General features: G+C 35.1%; 1 protein-coding gene across 1 annotated transcript in view; it reads left to right on the forward strand.

The window, feature by feature from the left end:
* Positions 1-19210, forward strand: part of LOC150106866 (tubulin epsilon chain-like) — a 197550-nt gene that overhangs the window by 124387 nt on the left and 53953 nt on the right. The window lies entirely within an intron of this gene.

Raw genomic sequence — 19210 nt, forward strand, 5'->3', positions numbered from 1 at the left:
CGCTTTAGTACTGGCAGAAATTCAGACATCGAAGGGAAAGGCGCACCATCCGATATCGTACTATCGCCAAGAAACACCATCAGGAACTACTGGTCCATGGGAGAAGTCGAATCATCATCCAGCAAAATAGGCGGAAAAAAAGCCCCGAGAACGGAGTGCAAACCCTTTTTTTATTCTCCCTGCACTTCCCCCCTTTTTAGCACCCTGTTACTAGCTGCGATAACACCCTCTTACTTTCTGCAATCTTTTCCCTTCCGGTACTTTCTTCGTCCACGGGAATTTCGGCACATCATGAGATCTCTAGCAGCGTCTTCCGGGAAATGAATGTGCATCGCTTTCCAAGATTGCCAATGCCTCAGCCCCACCCATGACCTTTAGACTATTGTTTACATCTAATTCAACCATTCATTGTATACATGATGCATTCATATAATACTAATTTATATACAAAGTTCTTTACATGGTATTACAATTCTACAAAAAGGAGGTAATTCTATTTCTATTTACAGTCATCATTGAATGACACAAATGTACAATGGCTATATGAATAAAGAATTAACCAGTATCTAGATAAAATAAAACAAAATGAAGAAATAGAAATAGAATGGCTTAATATAAAAACGATACTAAATGCAGCAGCAAATGAAAACTTAGGAAACACCAAAAAATTCAATAAAAGAAAAAAACTGAAGATCTGGGATGATACAATCAAAGAAATAATCAAAAAGAAAAAAGAAGCCTATCACAAATGGTTAAGCAGTAAAAGATTAGAAGATGAAATAGAATATAAAAGAATAAGAGCCATAGCTAAAAGAGAAGTCAGAAAAAGACATAGAGAATCATGGAATAAATTTGTTTCTAATTTAGAACATGATTTATATAAAATAAGACCCAATGTATATAAGATTTTGAAACACCTAAATGCAGATACCAAAGAAAACATAAAATTAAAAACTGAATTGAAATTAGAAGAATTTCTAAATTACTACACAGAACTGTGGACAGACAAATATTTTAAAAAGACAACTGGCAAACAATTAACGAAAATGAAAAGGAAATAACTGAAGAAGAATTAGAAATCAGCCTGAAAGAAACAAGAAACGGAAAATCACCTGGAGAAGATAAGCTAGGTTCAGAACTATATAAATACGCAGGAACAAGATTCAAAGGAAGACTCTTATTATTTTTAAATAAAATTTACTCAACTGGCATCCCCCCAATAGAATGGAAAAAAGCAATTGTGATTCCTATCTTTAAGAAAGTTAATAGAGATGACCCTAAAAACTATAGAGGTATCAGTATACTAAATTCATGTTACAAAATATACAGCAGAATCTTAAATAACAAACTAATGAAATATTCCGAAAACTTTATTATAGAGGTACAAAATGGATTTAGAAAAGGACGATCATGTAATAGACCCAGCCTTCTGCCTAAAATTAATAATAGAGAAAAGAAGAGAATATAATTTAGAAACACATATTGCATTTATTGACTTTGAAAAAGCATTTGACAAAGTTAAAAGAAACATTATTTAACATATTAAAAGAAAGACAAATACCATATAATATCCTAAAAGCTGTCACAAGTATATATGAAAATAATCAAATACAAAGAAGATTAAATCATGAGCTATCATATACAAGAGAGATAAACCAAGGGGTCCGACAGGGATGTCCCCTCTCAGCAACTCTTTTTAATATCTACTTAAATGAAATAATAATAAAATGGAGTAAAAATTTACATCAAGGAATTAAATTTTCACCTACAGTTAACTTAAACACTCTCCTCTTTGCAGACGACCAAATAATAATTACAAATTCTGAAGATGATTTAGAGAAAGCTATTTTAAATCTAAATGAGATATCCAAAGATTATGGTATGATAATATCAACGGAAAAATCAAAAACTATGGCCTTTAAAGGACAAGATCCAGCAAGAACTAAAATAGTATTAGATAACAAGATCTTAGAACAGGTGAATTCATTTAACTACCTAGGATGTATGATCACTTATGAAAATGAAAAAGATATAAACATAAAAATTGCAAAATATTTAAAAATAACAGGAGTAATTAAATTTATATTTAAACCAAACCTAGTTCAAAAACAAACCAGGCTAAAAGTATACAATACATTAGCCCTACCGGTCTTAATGTATGGAAGCGAAATCTGGACAATAAAACAAAAAGACAAACAAAGATTAACAACAGCAGAAATCAAGTTTATGAGAAAAACTGCGAAGTATACCCTATTTGATCACAAAAGAAACGAAGATATTATGAAAGAATTAAACCAAGAACCAATAATTGAAAAAATTAAAAAATATAAACATAGATGGATGGAACACGTTCAAAGAATGAAAACAGAAAGATTACCAAAACAAGCCTTAAAGTACAAGCCATTAGGAAAAAGAAAACCAAGATGTCCTCTTAAACGATTCAATAATGACTTCTAAGGCCAGAACAGGCCATACTAGGCCTAAATCCTTGATACGTATGATGATGATCATCAAATTCCTGCCATGTACACTCAAGGGGCGTACAGGATATGATAGTACTACATGAAAAAAATTACATCATTACTAACTTCCTATCTATAATTTTCCCCCAAATCAGTCTGTTACTTGTCAAGACTCCAACATTATCAGATCTTATATTTCTATCGTATCAATCGACCTATATCTTGGTCTTCCTCTGGGTCGTTTTGCTGCCAACCTGACAGAGAACACTTATTTTGCTAATCTTTCTTCGCCCATTCTGTTTAAGTGACCATACCACCTGAGATTAGCTCTGCAAACACATTCCTGGATGCTGACAATGTCAAGTTCTTTCCTAATATCCTTGTTTTTAATATGATGTTGCCATTGATGCCATCTGTTCATGCCTCTAGTCTTTTTCAGGACTCTCATATCTGCAGTCTCTAGTCTTTGGTCAAGTGTTTTACTTCTGACCCGGCTCTCAGATCCATAAGTTAAAAACTGGTTTGAACACCGTCTTGTATACAGCTAATTTAGTGTTCCGACTAATTTCTCTCTTATTCCATATGAATTTATTCAATTGACTTCCCACCTTACCAGCTTTGCTGATTTTGTCTATTTCTATATTTAATTTACCATCTTCAAAATTGTGCCTCATCATCATCAAATTCCTGCCATGTACCCTCAAGGGGTGTACAGGATATAACAGTACTACATGAAAAATTACATCATTACTAACTTCCTATCTACAATTTTCCTCCAAATCAGTCTGTTACTTGTCAAGACTCCAACATTATCAGATCTTATATTTCTATCATGTAAGGCACTTTGTACGTATCAATCCACCTATATCTTGGTCTTCCTCTGGGTCGTTTTCCTGCCAACCTGGCAGAGAACACTTGTTTTGCTAATCTTTCCTCTCCCATTCTATTTAAGTGACCATACCACCTGAGATTAGCTCTGCTAACGCATTCCTGGATTCTATATTTAATTTACCATTTTTCAGTAAAAATCATGCCTAAGTAGCTGAAATGTTTTACTTGTTCCACAAGTTCTCCATTCCCAACACAGTTGACATTTTCAATGATTCTACCTATTTTCATTGTCTTTGTCTTTTTATTGCTGACGTTCATACCATATCTATTACAACAGTTATTCAATTTAGTTAGAGTATCTTGCAGACTTGTAGTGGATTTATTTAGAAGTATAACATCATCCGCATAAAGCAAAGAGCTGACATTAACATCTCCAATTTTGATATCATGTTTAATACCACTTTCCTTCATAATGTGATCCATATAGATAATGAATAACAGAGGGGATAATGTACATCCTTGTCTCACACCAGATTTAACATTAAACCATCTTCCTGTACTTCCTTCAATTCTAACTGCTGACTTACAACTCAAATAAAGACAAAGTATTGCTTGATATAATGCCCCATTGACACATAACTGTAGCGTATTGAATAGCTTCTCTCTTGGCACCTTGTCATATGCCTTTTCCAAATCGACAAAACTTAAATGCAGATCTTTGTTACATTTCCATGATTTCTCCACTATTTGTCGTGAAGTGAAGATATGATCCTGACAGCCTCTATTTCACCTGAATCCAGCTTATTCTTCACCAAGCTTTTGTTCCATAATTCTTGTCAACCGCTTCTCGAGTATACTTGCATATATCTTACCAGGAACACTCAGTAGGGATACACATCTGTAATTCTCAAATTCAGTTTTATTTCCTTTTTTTAGATATGGGCACTATGAGAGCTCTACTCCATCATCGGGAACTTGTCCCTCTGTCCAGGCATTCTGAACTATGCAGTGCAGCCACTGTAAGACTTTTATTACACCATACTTCAGCATTTCTGGTCAAATATCATGTACTCCTGCTGCCTTTCCACATTGCAAGCCTTTGATGGCTTTTTCTACTTCAAGTATGGATATGTATTCCTGACTGCATGCCTGGTCAGTGTTTTTTATCACTGTGCTCTGATCACTGCTTGTTTCATTTAGCAGTTTTTCAAAGTAATTACTCCATACTTCAAGGATATCTTTTTCTCCTGTTTTCATTTCACCTTTATCATCTCTAATTCCTTTTACAGCACTCTTTCCTCCATTCCTAAGCTTCTTCAACAACCTCCAGAATATTTTGCCACCTTCTTGATATTTATTTTCTATATTCTTGCCAAAGTCCTCCCATGACTTTTGTTTAGCTAGTTTTACACACTGTTTAGCTTTCTTACATTTGTCTCTGTATTCTGTAAGAGTAAAAGCTGACTTATTTGCCAGGAACTTTTGATATGCTTTCTTCTTTTCCTTCACCGCCTCTTTAACTTCCTGTGTCCACCAGGGAGTTCTGATTTTTTTATCTTTGCACACAACCTCACCAGATGCCTCTCTGGCAGAATCAATCAATGCTTCCTTCAGAGTTTGCCACTGAATCTCCAAGGTTTGATTCCTGTTCTCAAACTCTTTCATTTTCTTTTCAATAATATTTCTGTATTTTAGTCTACAGTTCACATCTGAGAGCTGCTCAACTTTTATTCGCTTTAAAACTTTCTTACATGTTATTCTTTTCAATATGAAATTCAATTTTATCCTGCTCAAGACTAAATAGTGATCACTTCCAATTTCAAATCCTCTGTACACTCTGGTGTCCTGCACCAGGGAGAAAACATCACTATCAACAATAACATAGTCAATGAGACTTTTCTTATTCCTAGCCTCTTCTCTCCATGTGAATTTGTGCAAATTTTTATGTTGGAACATGGTGTTAGTAATAACCAGTCCATGTCCTGAGCAGAAATCCAACAGATATTTGCCATTATTATTAGCTTTGCTCTTTTCTCCAAATTTTCCCAAAATATTTTTGTATGTCTCACAATCATTTCCTACTCTACTATTTAGATCCCCAACAAGGACCAACTTTTCCTTTTTCATTGTGTCAGTTGCTTTTTCTAAAGCCTCAAAAAATTCCTCCACTTCTACCTTAGTAGAACCTTCTGTGGGACCATAGGCACAAATAAGTCTCATTGTCCAGTTCCCCATTCTCATATTTGCCCACATTACTCTACTTGAGACTGACTGCCATTCAAGAAGATTAGCCTCGTATTTTGTGTTGAATACTATGGCTACTCCTTCTTTTCCTTGATTGTTATTGCCTGAATATAACATTTTGTATTTATTGCTCAGAAAGATCTCACCAGTTTTGGTCTTTTTTGTTTCAGTCACCCCTATTATGTCGATCTGGTACTTATCTAATTCTTCAGCTAGCTCCATTTCTTTGCCATTCAGGCTTCTTACGTTGATAGTACCGATCTTTAACTCTGGTGATGTTGAGTTGGGGTTTGTTTTCAGATTTGTTCCAGTAGCTGACTTTTTGCTGTTCGCCCTGGTTCCCTGGCGAAAACAACGGGGGCCTTGTTTAACCGGGCGACGCCCCAGCCGGCATGAAATTTTGTCATGTTGTACCATCATTTTTTATTTTGGTTTAACCAATAAGAATACAATTTGGTCGGCTAAATCCCAAATTGCCAGCCCATCCTCGTTCGTTCAGTATCAAAGTAGATACCCAACAGGGTGCACCACGAGAAGGTGAGGATTGGACATTAGGTCAGAAGCCCTGGTCGGTTCTCCGCATTCCTTTAAAGGCTATGTGGAGGTCTCCTCTCAGTTATACAGCTTTGACCCTTAAGCACCCCATATTTATTTATTTATTACTATGTTAATATAGAATTTGTATTCGATAATTTAACTACACATTAATTGAAATGTAAATATATTCTCTATTTATTCCTATTTGTATAAATTTAATGTTATGCATTAGCTCAATTTTATTATGTTTTGTTTTGTTGTCGTGGAGACGTATGTAAGTAAGCAAGCGCGAGTTTGGAACAGTGCGTGAGGAGAATGTTAAAAAAAAGTTTATTGAAAAGAGTTTTAGAAAGAAATCACGAGAATAATTTAGGCGGGAAGAACGGATATTTAAGCGAGGAACGCTGAAAATAGAAATATAAGGAAACAGAGAGAGAGAGAGGATTGGCATTAGGTTGGAATCGGAGCATTCGGGAATCACAGTGCGATAATAGCAAGTCTCTCAAGCAGCTAATTAAAGTCTACTAGTCGAGAGGCGGTTAGCTAATAAGTTGTAGAATAACAATTATAGCTACGGAAGACAGCTGAGTGACTACTAAATAGACTAGCGACACTTGAGTTGAGATTTAATTTCAGGGCCGACCTTTCAAGGACACACAGAATCTTGAAGCATAGCATTGAGTAACTAGAGAATAGTAGAGGCTGTAAAGTTGAAGTTTACTGATAGCTGTGTTTAGAATTATAGTGCCTAAAGAATTAATTGAATGTAGGTGGAATGAACAACTGTGCATATAAAACCTCAAGTTAAGGATTACTGTGTGTTACCTTAATTCATGAGTGATCAGTAGTACTTCATTCAAGAACGTTTATGTGTATAGTGATCGATGATTAATTCGGTTATTGTTTAGAAGAGTTATTTAATGAGTGCCGTATACTGTATAAAGTGTTTACAGTTATAAAAAGTGTTTATATATAAGTAGATGAAGAAAAAAGATTATTGGTAAGATTATTCCAACCTTTAATATTTCTATACAGAGAAGTGTGTGAGTTTCATCGTAGAATTTCCTTATACTAACAGAAACTATTGTGGAGAATTAGCTGAAGCGTAAATTAAAAGTGTTTGCTTGTGAAGAGGGGTTACTGCAATTTTTATTGTATTTGGAACTTACGGAACTGTGAGAAGACCGTACTAGAGATAACAGATTTACCATTGTGTGAGTTTGTATGATTGTACTTATCAGAGAAGCTAAAATGTTTGATATCTTAATTACTGATTTGAAGTTAAGTGTAAAATTTGATTCTAAAATTAAATGTTTGTTTTTGTTAATCAAAAGTTGTATTTTGCCTGAATCTCTTTTACTGCACCATTCATTAAAGCGGGTAAACTAAGTAAGTTAAATATACTCGGCCAGTATATATAATAACATATAAAGGAAAGGTAGTTGAGAGTTGGTTTTTCTTCAATTCTTGAACTAATTCAGATATAAAGTAGCACAGTCTTTAAATATAAATTTTCTTTATATTTGAATTAGAAATCAACTTGCAACCTATCAACTAGTTAAGAACATCGTAATAACTATATGTCAGATCCAAAGTATAGATTAAGAAGAATTAGGATCCAACACCACTGAATCTCCAAGGTTTGGTTCCTGTTCTCAAACTCTTTCATTTTTTCTTGAATAATGTTTGTGTATTTTTGTATACGGTCCACATCCTAGAGCTGCTCAACTTTTATTCGCTTTAAAACTTTCTTACATGTTATTCTTTACAATATGAAATTCAATTTTATCCTGCTCAAGACTAAATAGTGATCACTTCCAATTTCAAATTCTCTGTACACTCTGGTATCTTGCACCAGTGAGAAAACATCACTATCAACAATAACATAGTCAATGAGACTTTTTTATTCCTTACCTCTTCTCTCCATGTGAATTTGTGCACATTTTTATATTGAAACATGGTGTTAGGAATAACCAGTCCATGTCCGGAGCAGAAATCCATCACATCTTTTCCATTATTATTAGCTTTGCTCTTTTCTTCAAATTTTCCCAAAATATTTGTGTGTCTGACAATCATTTCCTACTCTGCTATTTAGATCCCCAACAAGGACCAACTTTTCCTTTTTCATTGTGTCAGTTGCTTTTTCTAAAGCCTCAAAAAAATTCCTCCACTTCTACCTTAGTAGAACCTTCTGTGGGACCATAGGCACAAATAAGTCTCATTGTCCAGTTCCCCATTCTCATATTTGCCCACATTACTCTACTTGAGACTGCCTGCCATTCAAGAAGATTAGCCTCGTATTTTGTGTTGAATACTATGGCTACTCCTTCTTTTCCTAGATTGTCATTGCCTGAATATAACATTTTGTATTTATTGCTCAGAAAGATCTAGCCAGTTTTTGTCTTTTTTGTTTCATCACCCTTGTTATGTCAATCTGGTACTTATCTAATTCCTCAGCTAGCTCCATTTCTTTGCCATTCAGGCTTCTTATGTTGATAGTACCGATCTTTAACTCTGGTGATGTTGAGTTGGGGTGTGTTTTCAGATTTGTTCCAGTAGCTGACTTTTTGCTATTTGCCCTGGTTCCCTGGCAAAAACAACAGGGGGCCTTGTTTAACCGGGTGACGCACAATCCGGCATGAAATTTTGTCATGTTGTACCATCATTTTGTATTTTGGTTTAACCAATAAGAATACAATTTGGTCGGCTAAATTCCAAATTGCCAGCCCATCCTCGTTCATTCAGTATCCAGGTAGATACCCAACCGGGTGCACCACGAGAAGGTGAGAATTGGACATTAGGTCAGAGGCCCTGGTCGGTTCTCTGCATTCCTTTAAAGGCTGTGTGGAGGTCTCCTCTCAGTTATATAGCTTTAACCCCTAAACACCCCTCAAATCTTCAGATTTGGAACCAAATAATTCATTCAATTTCATCATTGCTCATATTAGCGTAAGCTTCTAATTCTTCATCAGTAAGCTTTCTTTTTACTAGCCATGGCGTAATTGAAGGTTTTTATTTAGATAATTTTAAGTAATTGTAAGACTAGATGCAATAAACCTTACTGCACTGAATGCTGAGCATCGCTAACTCTGAACTCAAGTTACACAGTTGTCAGTGCGTGTAAGACATAGTTGGGGGGGGGTGATAAGAGATTACTCATAGTTGGCGTATGAAACAAAATTCTGTCTGATAAGCCAGCTACGAGATAACTCGTACTGACCTTGTAGAAGTGAAAGTGCTTGGCATGCAGTAACACACTATGCCTGAGGAGTGTGGCAGCGAACGTGTTAATGCCAGTTTTTTTGAAACTCTTAGCTGATTAAGCATCAAGGAATGGCTAGCTTTTTGATAAATTTTATGAGCACTTGGTGATTTGATATCTTCTTTAGTTTAGTGAGAGTGGGAATAAGTCTGTGTCTCTATTTCTTTAAAAATGAGATTCTAGCATGCAGCTTACCCTGTTTCACTTGAAGTTTTCCTAGTGGGTTGTTTTTCTATGCCATTGGTTCCCCATGAAGGAATAAGACTTTTTTATATAGAGAAACTATGGAATATTCATAACTATAAATTCACTCGTATGCCACAGTAAGTTTGGAAAATTGTTATCCTCAACTTTATAAAATAAACTTATCAGTTTTAATTTATTTAATTACAACAATAGTATTTTGTCCTGCAACACACTACTGTATTCAAATGTAAGCATTCACTGTTTTTAATAAATTTAGTTTAATCCTTTATCCAAGTGTGAGCAAACAAAGTTTGCACCTGAAAGTATCTTCAGGACTGGGGTAAGGTGGTACAACACCAGGGCGACTCCTTGCAAAGGTGGAGCAAGATACCAACACTCCTATCTCAGTATCTCCCATAATGCAAAACTCATCTCCTTGCGGATATGTCTAATGTTATGCATTAAGGGAAGGGCCACTACCCAGACTAGTTTCAACCTTTATTGAGGTCTTGCTAATGCTTCTGACTGGTATCTCCACTTGGGCCTGGCTCCCAAGTGGAGATACTTTTTTTATTCTTCATTTCTTGTAGAGCTTTATATTCCTTGTTGGATATGTTGGTTTTTGGTGGGATTGCTTTGGAAAGGACACAAGCTACATCCAGTCTTACACTGTTGGCAACTTGATGTGGAAGGTGGCAGAATCCGCCACCTTCCACATCAAGTCGCCAACATCGTAGTTATATCCTTAAGTAATTTATTATTTTATTTATTATTTATTTATTAAAGTATAATTTAATTTATATCCTTAACTACGTTGTTCAATTCCTCAAGTGTTTTAATAATGCATAACCAACGTATAAGCCTGTCTACAAGAATTAATGTAATTCCTATTGTTGTTTATACTGTACTGATGATGTCTTATGATACTTAAGATGAAATATTTACATATTATTAAGAAGTTGTACATGTGAATTTATAGTTTCGAGATATTTAAAATTTGTCACTCTTTCTATTTGTTTACCGTTTAAAGAAAGTGCTGAATTAAGAATTGGTTTTTTTGCTTGTGACCATGAATTTAGTTTTGGTTATATTTATTCTTAACCTCATTTTTTTTTTCAAGATTTATTAGTTCAAGAAGATTTTCTTGAAAGATCCTGAATATTGTCAGCCAGGAGAACTGTGTTATCAGCATATCGGATGTTATTGATGATTTCGCCATTTACGTTATTCTCTTTCAAATCAAATGCCATAAACAGGTCTTTTCCAAATTCCTAGTGTCTTTCCATAATTTCTCTTGCAGTTTAAAAAAAGAGAAAAAAAAAATCGGATCAATAGTTGATTGCCCCTTTTCGAAAGTCAAACTGCTAGTCTCTTAGACCTTCCTATATTGTATCTCTTATTCTTGTTGCCATTATCCTTTCATAAATTTTTGCACGGTGATGACACAATGTTATTCCTCTATAGGTACTCCATTCCCTTCTTGTACCTCCTTTATATATTGAAACAGTATTGCCTTTTTTTTTTTCCTCCAGATCAGCCAAAATATGTCACATAAGCATTTTGGTCCTGTACTACTAGCTCTAATCACTTCGGTAGGCAATTCATTTGTCCCAGGGGATTTTCCATTATTCATCTTCCGTAATGCTTCTTAAATCTCTGCCAGACTTACTTCTTGGTGTTTTTCTTCTTTCTCTATCATTATTGATGCCTCCCAGCAAGCTGGCAGGCATTGTGTTGAGGCTTAAGTGCTGGTAGGACTTCATGGTGGAGGTTTAATGGAATATTTACAGCACTTGGAAAAGATTAAAAACTAATTTTAATGCTTCCAATATTTCACCTATCACTGAGACATCTTTGGGGTTACAAATAACTCTTGTAACACATACTCAAATACCACACAATACTAAGTGAAACACATGGGTGACTGAAGTTTTATCTAGGTGGTGCACCCTCTATGGGTTTTTGTAGGTGGCCTAAGATGTAGTGGGGCCTCTGATAATTAATGTTTCCCAAATTTTGAGAAGTTTTATGCAATCATATTTATTTAAATTCTTTTGATTCCTGAGTGCTGCTGCAAATTCTAAAAACAGAATCTATTGTGGAGCATGGTGGGTTTTCTCCAGGAGACCCTGTGTTATATCCAAAACATGGTCTGCAAGGCCAGATTGACCATGGTCGTGATTTCAGATGTATGATTTGTCTGTCCCTGGGGATTTTCCGTTCTTCATCATCTTTAATGCTTCTTCAATCTCTGCAAGACTTACTTTTTTCCTTTTCTCTCTCTCTCTCTCTCTCTCTCTATATATATATATATATAATCTCATCACTGAGACATCTCAGCAAGCTAGCAGTCAGTGTGCTGAGGCTTAAGTGCTGGGAGGACATCATGTTGGAGGTTTAATAGAATATTTATAGCACTTGGAAAAGATTAAAAACTAATTTTAATGCTCTCAATATTCTGATTTTGATATTTGTCAGAATTTCACATTCTCGTGTGGCATTCTGACTAATTTCTAGACAGATGGTTACTGATCTGTCGTCCAAATAATGGCATAATGGCAACAAGAATAAGCGATACAGTATAGGTAGGTCTAAGAGGAGAGCAGTTTGACTTCAGAAAAGGAGAAATCAACTGTTGATCTGTCTTTTTACTGCAAGAGAAATTATGGAAAGTAAGCCAGCTTGCAGGAACAGGGTAGTTTATATACTACAGGCACAGAGAGGAGGAAGCTGATCTTTGGTAGAATGGATAAGGGTAGCAAGTTTATGGTGTGGCTTAAAAGCTTTGTAGAGGTCGTACATTTTTTTTTTTTTTTTTTTTTTTTTTTTTTTTTTTTTTTTTTTAAGGACCTGTCTATTTTTTCTGAAGAGATGGCTGGGGAATGGGAGAGAAACTGATTATTTTGTTTAATTCTGTAATTGCTGTAGCCATTAGAAAGGAAGGTGTTTTGTGTGTGTGTGTGTGTGAGAGGTGGAGGGGGGGGGGTCATTTGAAAGGGAGGTTCCACTAGAACAACGATTGTGGACTCTTTTGGTTAGTTTTAATAATGTCATATTGTTGAGAAGGGTGGTGGGAGACTGTGTGAGTGGGTTTTCTATATACAGTGAAGGAAAGATTACCATTAGGAAGGTGTGTTACTAAGGTGTCTAGGAAGGGTATTGTTATTTTCCTTTTTTGACTATAAACTGGATTCTTAGATGTAGGCTATTGAGGTGACTGAGGAAGGAGTCTGTGTCTTGGCCAAGAGATCAAATAGAGAGCACATCATCTACATATCTTAGCCCGATAGAAAGTTTGAGAGGGGCTGAGTCTATGGGTCATTTTTCAAAATTTTCCATGTAAAAATTGGCAAGTGGTGGTGGTTGGGAGGAGGGGGGGACCATAGTGGTTCCCTCTGTCTGTTTGTAAATTATTTTTCTTCCAAGAAAAATAACCAGAATTGATTGCAAAAAAAGAGATCTAAGATATCAGAAGGAAGAACATTTTTTAAGTGTTAAGGTGCCATTTAAGGTGATGTGAAAGCTTACCAATATATCTATTATCCATCTTCAAGGCTCACCTTTCCTAATTGGGTTGTGGGGGCAGCAGCTGCAAGAGGAACTTCCAATAGTCACGATCCTCCACCACCAAGCTCGGGTGTTCTGGTGGGACTCCCAGATGTGTCAACCCAAGGTTTTGGATATAATCTATCCAGCAGGTCCTTGGCCTTCCACGTGACCCCCCCACCCTCTGGCTTGGCAAAGAGGCCTGCTGGAGGCCTCTCTTGTGGCATTCTGACCAGGTTCCCTGTACCATCGTAACTGTGATCTCTCAACACAGAGAAGCAGCAGTTGAGTATTGAGGGTTTCCCAAATTGCAGAGCTGACTCTGTCGAGTCTTGTCAGTCCCGCAACCCTTTGCAGGAACCTCATTTCAGCTGCTTGGATTCGTACCTGCATTCTTTGTCATTACCCAGCTCTCATGATCATAGGTGAGGATGGAGACATACTGTATTGAAGACCGCCAGCTTTGCCTTCTAAGCTCTCGCAATATTGCACTTGCTGAGCCTATTCGAGTGTCTAGCTCTACGTCCCACTTTCCATCACTCGTGAATATGGACCCAAGGTATTTAAACTTCTCCACCTGCCTCAGTGGTACTTGACTCACATGTAGAGTGCACTGGGATGGTTGTCTTGAGACCACAAATGTTTTGTTTTGGCCACACTGATCTTCATCCAGGCATCTGTGGAAGAGCTAAGCAGAACTAGGTCATCTGCAAAAAGCAGACATCCAATGCTACATCTTCCAATTTTGACACACTCACTGCCTTGGCTGTGCCTATCAGTCCAGTCCATAAATATTATGAAAAGGAGGGGTGACAGAACACGCCCTTGACAGAGACTGTGAAAACTTAACTTTGTGCTGTTTACCCTGACACAAAACTCTGGGCATTCATACATGGACTTGATGGTGGCTAATAGTTGCCAAAACTTATCCTGAAGAACCCAGTCATGTGCCTTCTCCAAGTCTGCAAAACGTGTAGACATTCTTGGCATATTCCCAAGATTTCTCAAAGACTTGCCTTTGTATATGTATTATTTATATCTTTATCTGTATTATTGTTTAAAGTTAAATTTTCAATCAATTTTAAAATTGGTAATTTTTTTTATATAGGATGTGGTAAGTCCAGTGAGAGTGGGGGAAGGGGTAAGAGCTATCCAGCTGCTTTGACAGTATGTGGTATCCATTTATTCCACATAATTGGTGTTTTAACATCCTTTTGGCACCTTGTCACAAGCCTTGTGCAGATCTACATAATTCAGATGCAATTTTATTTTACTTTGTACAGATGGGTGTTATGAGAACTCTACTATAATCATCTAGATTTCAACCCTCTGACCAGGCATTCTGAATTATGCAGCGTAGCACTGTAAAACTTTTATCTCCATATTTGAGCATTTTTAGGTGAATATCATCCCACCTGCTTTTTGACATTTTTGGTTTTTGATGGCTTTTTCCACCTCAAATATTGATGTGTAGTTCTGACTGTATTCTTCTAGAGTGCTTTCTGTCACTGTGATCTCCTTCCTTGTTTCATTGCAATCTTTCAAGGTAATTACTCCAGATATCTGGAATAAATGTCTTTAGTTTTCATATTATGTTTTTCATCTTTGATTCCTTTTACAGTACTCTTTTTTTTTATTTATTTATTTATTTATTTTTATAGCCTGCTGAATATTTTTACCATCTTCCTGACATTTATTTTCTGTGTTCTTATCAACTTCTTCTTTTTGTGACTTTGGTTTAGCTAGTTTTACACACTACTTCATTCTTACATTTTTCTCTATATTCTCTCAGAGCACATGCCGACTTACTTGCCAGGAATTTTTGATATGCTTTCTTTTCTTAATGAAGAGATTTTTGACATTGACTACCGCTTTATCTTCCTTAGTCCACTATAGAGTTCTGATTTTCTTTTTCCACTTTCTTCAGGATCTGCAGCTAATTCTCTGAGGCTTGGTTCTCATTTTCATTTCCTTCTCCAGATTTATGTAATTAATTGGCGTAATTTATTTATTTTTTGCAAATGAAAATTCTTGAATAGAATTAACTGCCAAATTCTCATTATTTGATACTTAATTTGATCTATTGCATGTGGCAGGGAAAAAAAAATTAATTAATCTTATTTAAATAAAGCATCATTTATTCATAAAACCCAGAGGAAATTATCTACAGATTGATGTCTTGCTTTGTGCCTGCTTCTTGTTTTTTGTTGGTTATGTAATTTTAACAAAATTTACTCTTCTGCAAAAGCATTTGTTTTAACAAAATGTGTGTATTAAAGAGTAGATCTTTTATCATAAATAGGAATCCATATAGAGGGATGGGTGTATATTCCTTATTTTTCTTTGCATTTTTTGAGATAATATAGTATAGCTTCCATTTGTATTATTTCTATGTTTGGAATTCTGTACAATTTCAAAACACAAACCTAAAATTATTTTTCATTGGTTTCTGCAGAATCTTTTCATCTCTTTATTAGCACAAATTTATAATTTTTTACTGCTTTGTGCTTATAATTCTCGGTTTAATCATTCATGATTTCACATTTTTTAATTGTTGTACACTATATTCATGTTTTTTGAAATACAGCAATTTAAACTGTGAACTTCATAAATCATTTACTTTATGGAGCAACATATCATTAGTTCACCAGAATAAAGATTCTATAGATTTTGATTCTGGTTACTAATTACAGAAATTTTTTCTGGAAGACTTTTTTCATTCCTTCCAGTTCTAGGGTTAGTTGATCAATGGCATAGACAGTTAGTTTTTTTAACTCTGCAACTCATAACAATTGACTGTAGAATGCTTCACAGTAACACTGGTTAGGATTAAGAACACAAGGTTATAAATTAAATGAAAGATGCCAAGAAATTTTATTCTTATTTAGTTCTTTATCTAAGCATAAGCAAGCAAAGCTAGCAAAGTATCTTCATGTTGAGGCTACTTGTATATAGAAGCTAGTGATTTCACATTAACTGCCTTCATATTTCATAAATGCAAAGCACATCCCTTTCTGATGTGTGTAATGCTATGCATTATGGGAAGGGCCATTATACAGACCAGTTTTGACCTTTATTGAGGTCTCATCAGTGGGAGCCATACCCAGATGAGTTACTAAGGTTGAAGTAATGCAGAAGTCGCATATTTCCCATATATGAGTAGCAAAAAGGTGTAACACCTTGGTATTAAAATACTCTGAATTAGAACTAGTTTTTTAATTTTTTTTTTAACTTGGTTATAAATTAAAGATGCCAAGTCTTTAATTTATAACCATTATGGGAAGGGCCATTACCTAGCAAAGGTCTGGGTAGTGACCTTCCAATAATGCATAGCATTACACACACCTGGGATACAAAGGCAATTAATATGACGTCACTAGCCTCTATATACAAGTAGCAGTCATGAAGATACTTCATGCACAAACGCACAAACTTGGCTGTTCTGCTTACACTTAGATAAAGAACTAAACAAGAATATCATTTCTTGGCATCCTTAATTTAATTAGAAACGCAAGTTGGCATTGGCAGTAGATATTCTCATTATCACAAGGATAAATTGGCTACTACATTCCAAAAGTGTTCCATCCCCTCCTTTTGGGAATAACATTTTCTGCAACATATATATTATGTCAAAGGGAATAAATGCATTTGGTTCGTGATTTTTCATAATCTTTGAAATAGGCAGCTTTGAATCCATGAGTGTTCTTTAAAAAAAAAAAAAAAAAAAAAAACAGGAAATTGATATTTTTCTTTAATTCAATAGTGAGCTTTATGCATATATGGATGTTCAGATGCTCATAATTTGGCATACAGGAAAGAAAATAACACAAAGAAATAATTAAACACAGATTTAAAATTGTATTTCGATCAACCACAGACATTTTCTGAGATAGAATATAAAAATTGTGATAACATACACAATAATTAGATGTTAGACTAGAAGACTAAAGTGCTTGGAGAGATGCTCTTTATGAGTGTTGGTAGCTAGTCTTGGCTATTCTGTGTGAAGTCTGAGAATGTTTCCTGATCTCTTGAAGTTTTAACGTAACTATATTTATTTAGATTAGATTTTTTTTTTAAATCTGATTAAAAAAAAGTCAAGTTTGTATTTGTTGCATTAGAGCATAGTAGTTTTTTCCATTTGATTATGTGCATGATATCCAAGATGTGGCCAGTAGACCTGACTGGCCATAGTTTTTGTGGCAGCGATGTATTTCTTTTCTTCTTTGATGCGGACGTTGGCAGATCTCCCGTTTTGTCTAAGAATAGGCAAGTTGATATAATTGTGAAAAATTGAAGCTATAAAAAAAAAAAAAAAAACTTACGTGAAACTGTTTGAGTGATATAAAATGTTTGCCTTAATATCAAAGGGATCTTCACTACAATAAGTAATGGAACTGTTTTATTTTGTTATCTATTCTGATTATTTTAGTGTTTGTTCAAGATAAATATTGGCAGATTAAAGGTAAACAACGGGAACTCTTCTTTTTCTGCTTGCTAACTATTTTATTGAACGCTTTGAAGATTATCTCAGTGACATTTCTCTAAACTTATGTTATAGGACATATGTTGATGACATATTTGTCATCAACAACTTTACTTTCCAGGTGTTTACAAGAAATCTTGTTCATGTGGCCTGTCTTACATCAGACAGTTGGGTAGATCTGCTGCTATCCATTGGGAAGAACATAAATCTTATATCTAGTACCATGAACCTGAACAACTGAGCTTTAGCTGAACATGCCATCTCTACTAAGCATGGAGTCCTTTGGAAGAAAATCAAGCTTTTATTATTCATACAAAAGATTCTTTTGTATGAATAGAGCCTTTTCATAGGCCTTTTTATATGATTTTGAATTTGAACTGATCTGATGGCATTTGATTATCCCCTCTATTATATGCATGTGTGCACACACACACACACACACACACACACACACACACACACACACACACACACACACACACACACATAATAAAGTCTTTGAAAAAATTAATTAGGAATTTGGTTGACTGGTTGTCATCTTATGCTAGGATGGTACTTTTTTTAAAAATACTTCTGTTATTGCATTCCATTATCCATTGTTCTGAAGATGCCTTTGATACTAACATTGAAAATTTTAGATCATTAAAATAATTTTCAAATAAATTTTTTCCATTTAAAATTTTTCAATCTCCCAGTTTGTCTATAATAGGACACGTTGCAAGAACAAGGAACTTTATACACAAGTAGAACTGCGAGTGGGAAGAAGTTGATTTTTAAAAGAGTAGGTATGGGCATCCTCCTCCATATGAAGTTTGAAAGCAGTGCAGAGATTGTTTCTTTAAAGTTCTGGCTGTTTTTTCAATGGTGCACTGGATAATAGGTAATAGTAATAGCATTACTATTATCTGTATGTTGAGAGATGCAAGGTGATGGGAAAAACACTTATTTTGTTAATCTTTTTTGGGCATTGTAGCCATTGGACAAGAAGGAATGATGAACAAAGGAGAATTCATCCATGAAGGAAGCTTAGTTAGAACAAAGGTTGTAGGCTCTGTTAACAAGAATTTTAATGATACCATGGTGTTAGTAAGAAGGGTGAGGGGAAAGTTTGTGCATGTATCTACCTATGTGGGTTTTCTAAACTGAGAAAGAGTGCCATTGGGAAGATGGGTGATTAGAGTATAGAAAATGACTATTGTTGCTTTCTATTTTCACTGGATTCTGGGATGCTAGCTGTTTAGATAGAGAAGAAAAGAGTAACTTGTCTAAGTTATGTGGCCAATTGGAGAACTCATTAGCATCTCTTAACTAGATAGAAGGATTGAAAATGGTATTATCAAGATCATTTTTTTTTTTTTTGACTTCTCCATATAGAAATTGGCTACAGAGAAGAGCTTATAACTGTATCCTATGGATGGCAACATCAAGAGATCAGTGATATTGGGCAGAGAAACATTTTTAAGTGTCAAAAGGGGGATATTCATGAATAAAGAAATGTCAGAACACCATGATATCATAATTATCACATTGCAGATGCCACATTCTATATGCAAAATTATAGGCAAAGCTAAGGCCATTTAAGATGGTTTCATTGAACCTTTTGAAAGGCTAATAACTTTAACAGGTTGATTGTGATTTAGAAAAAAGATCTTGGTA

Source organism: Typopeltis vanoorti, chromosome 5, assembly GCF_054136105.1.
Source record: "Typopeltis vanoorti isolate ZY-2024b chromosome 5, IOZ_Tvanoo_1.0, whole genome shotgun sequence".
NCBI lineage: Eukaryota > Metazoa > Arthropoda > Arachnida > Uropygi > Thelyphonidae > Typopeltis > Typopeltis vanoorti.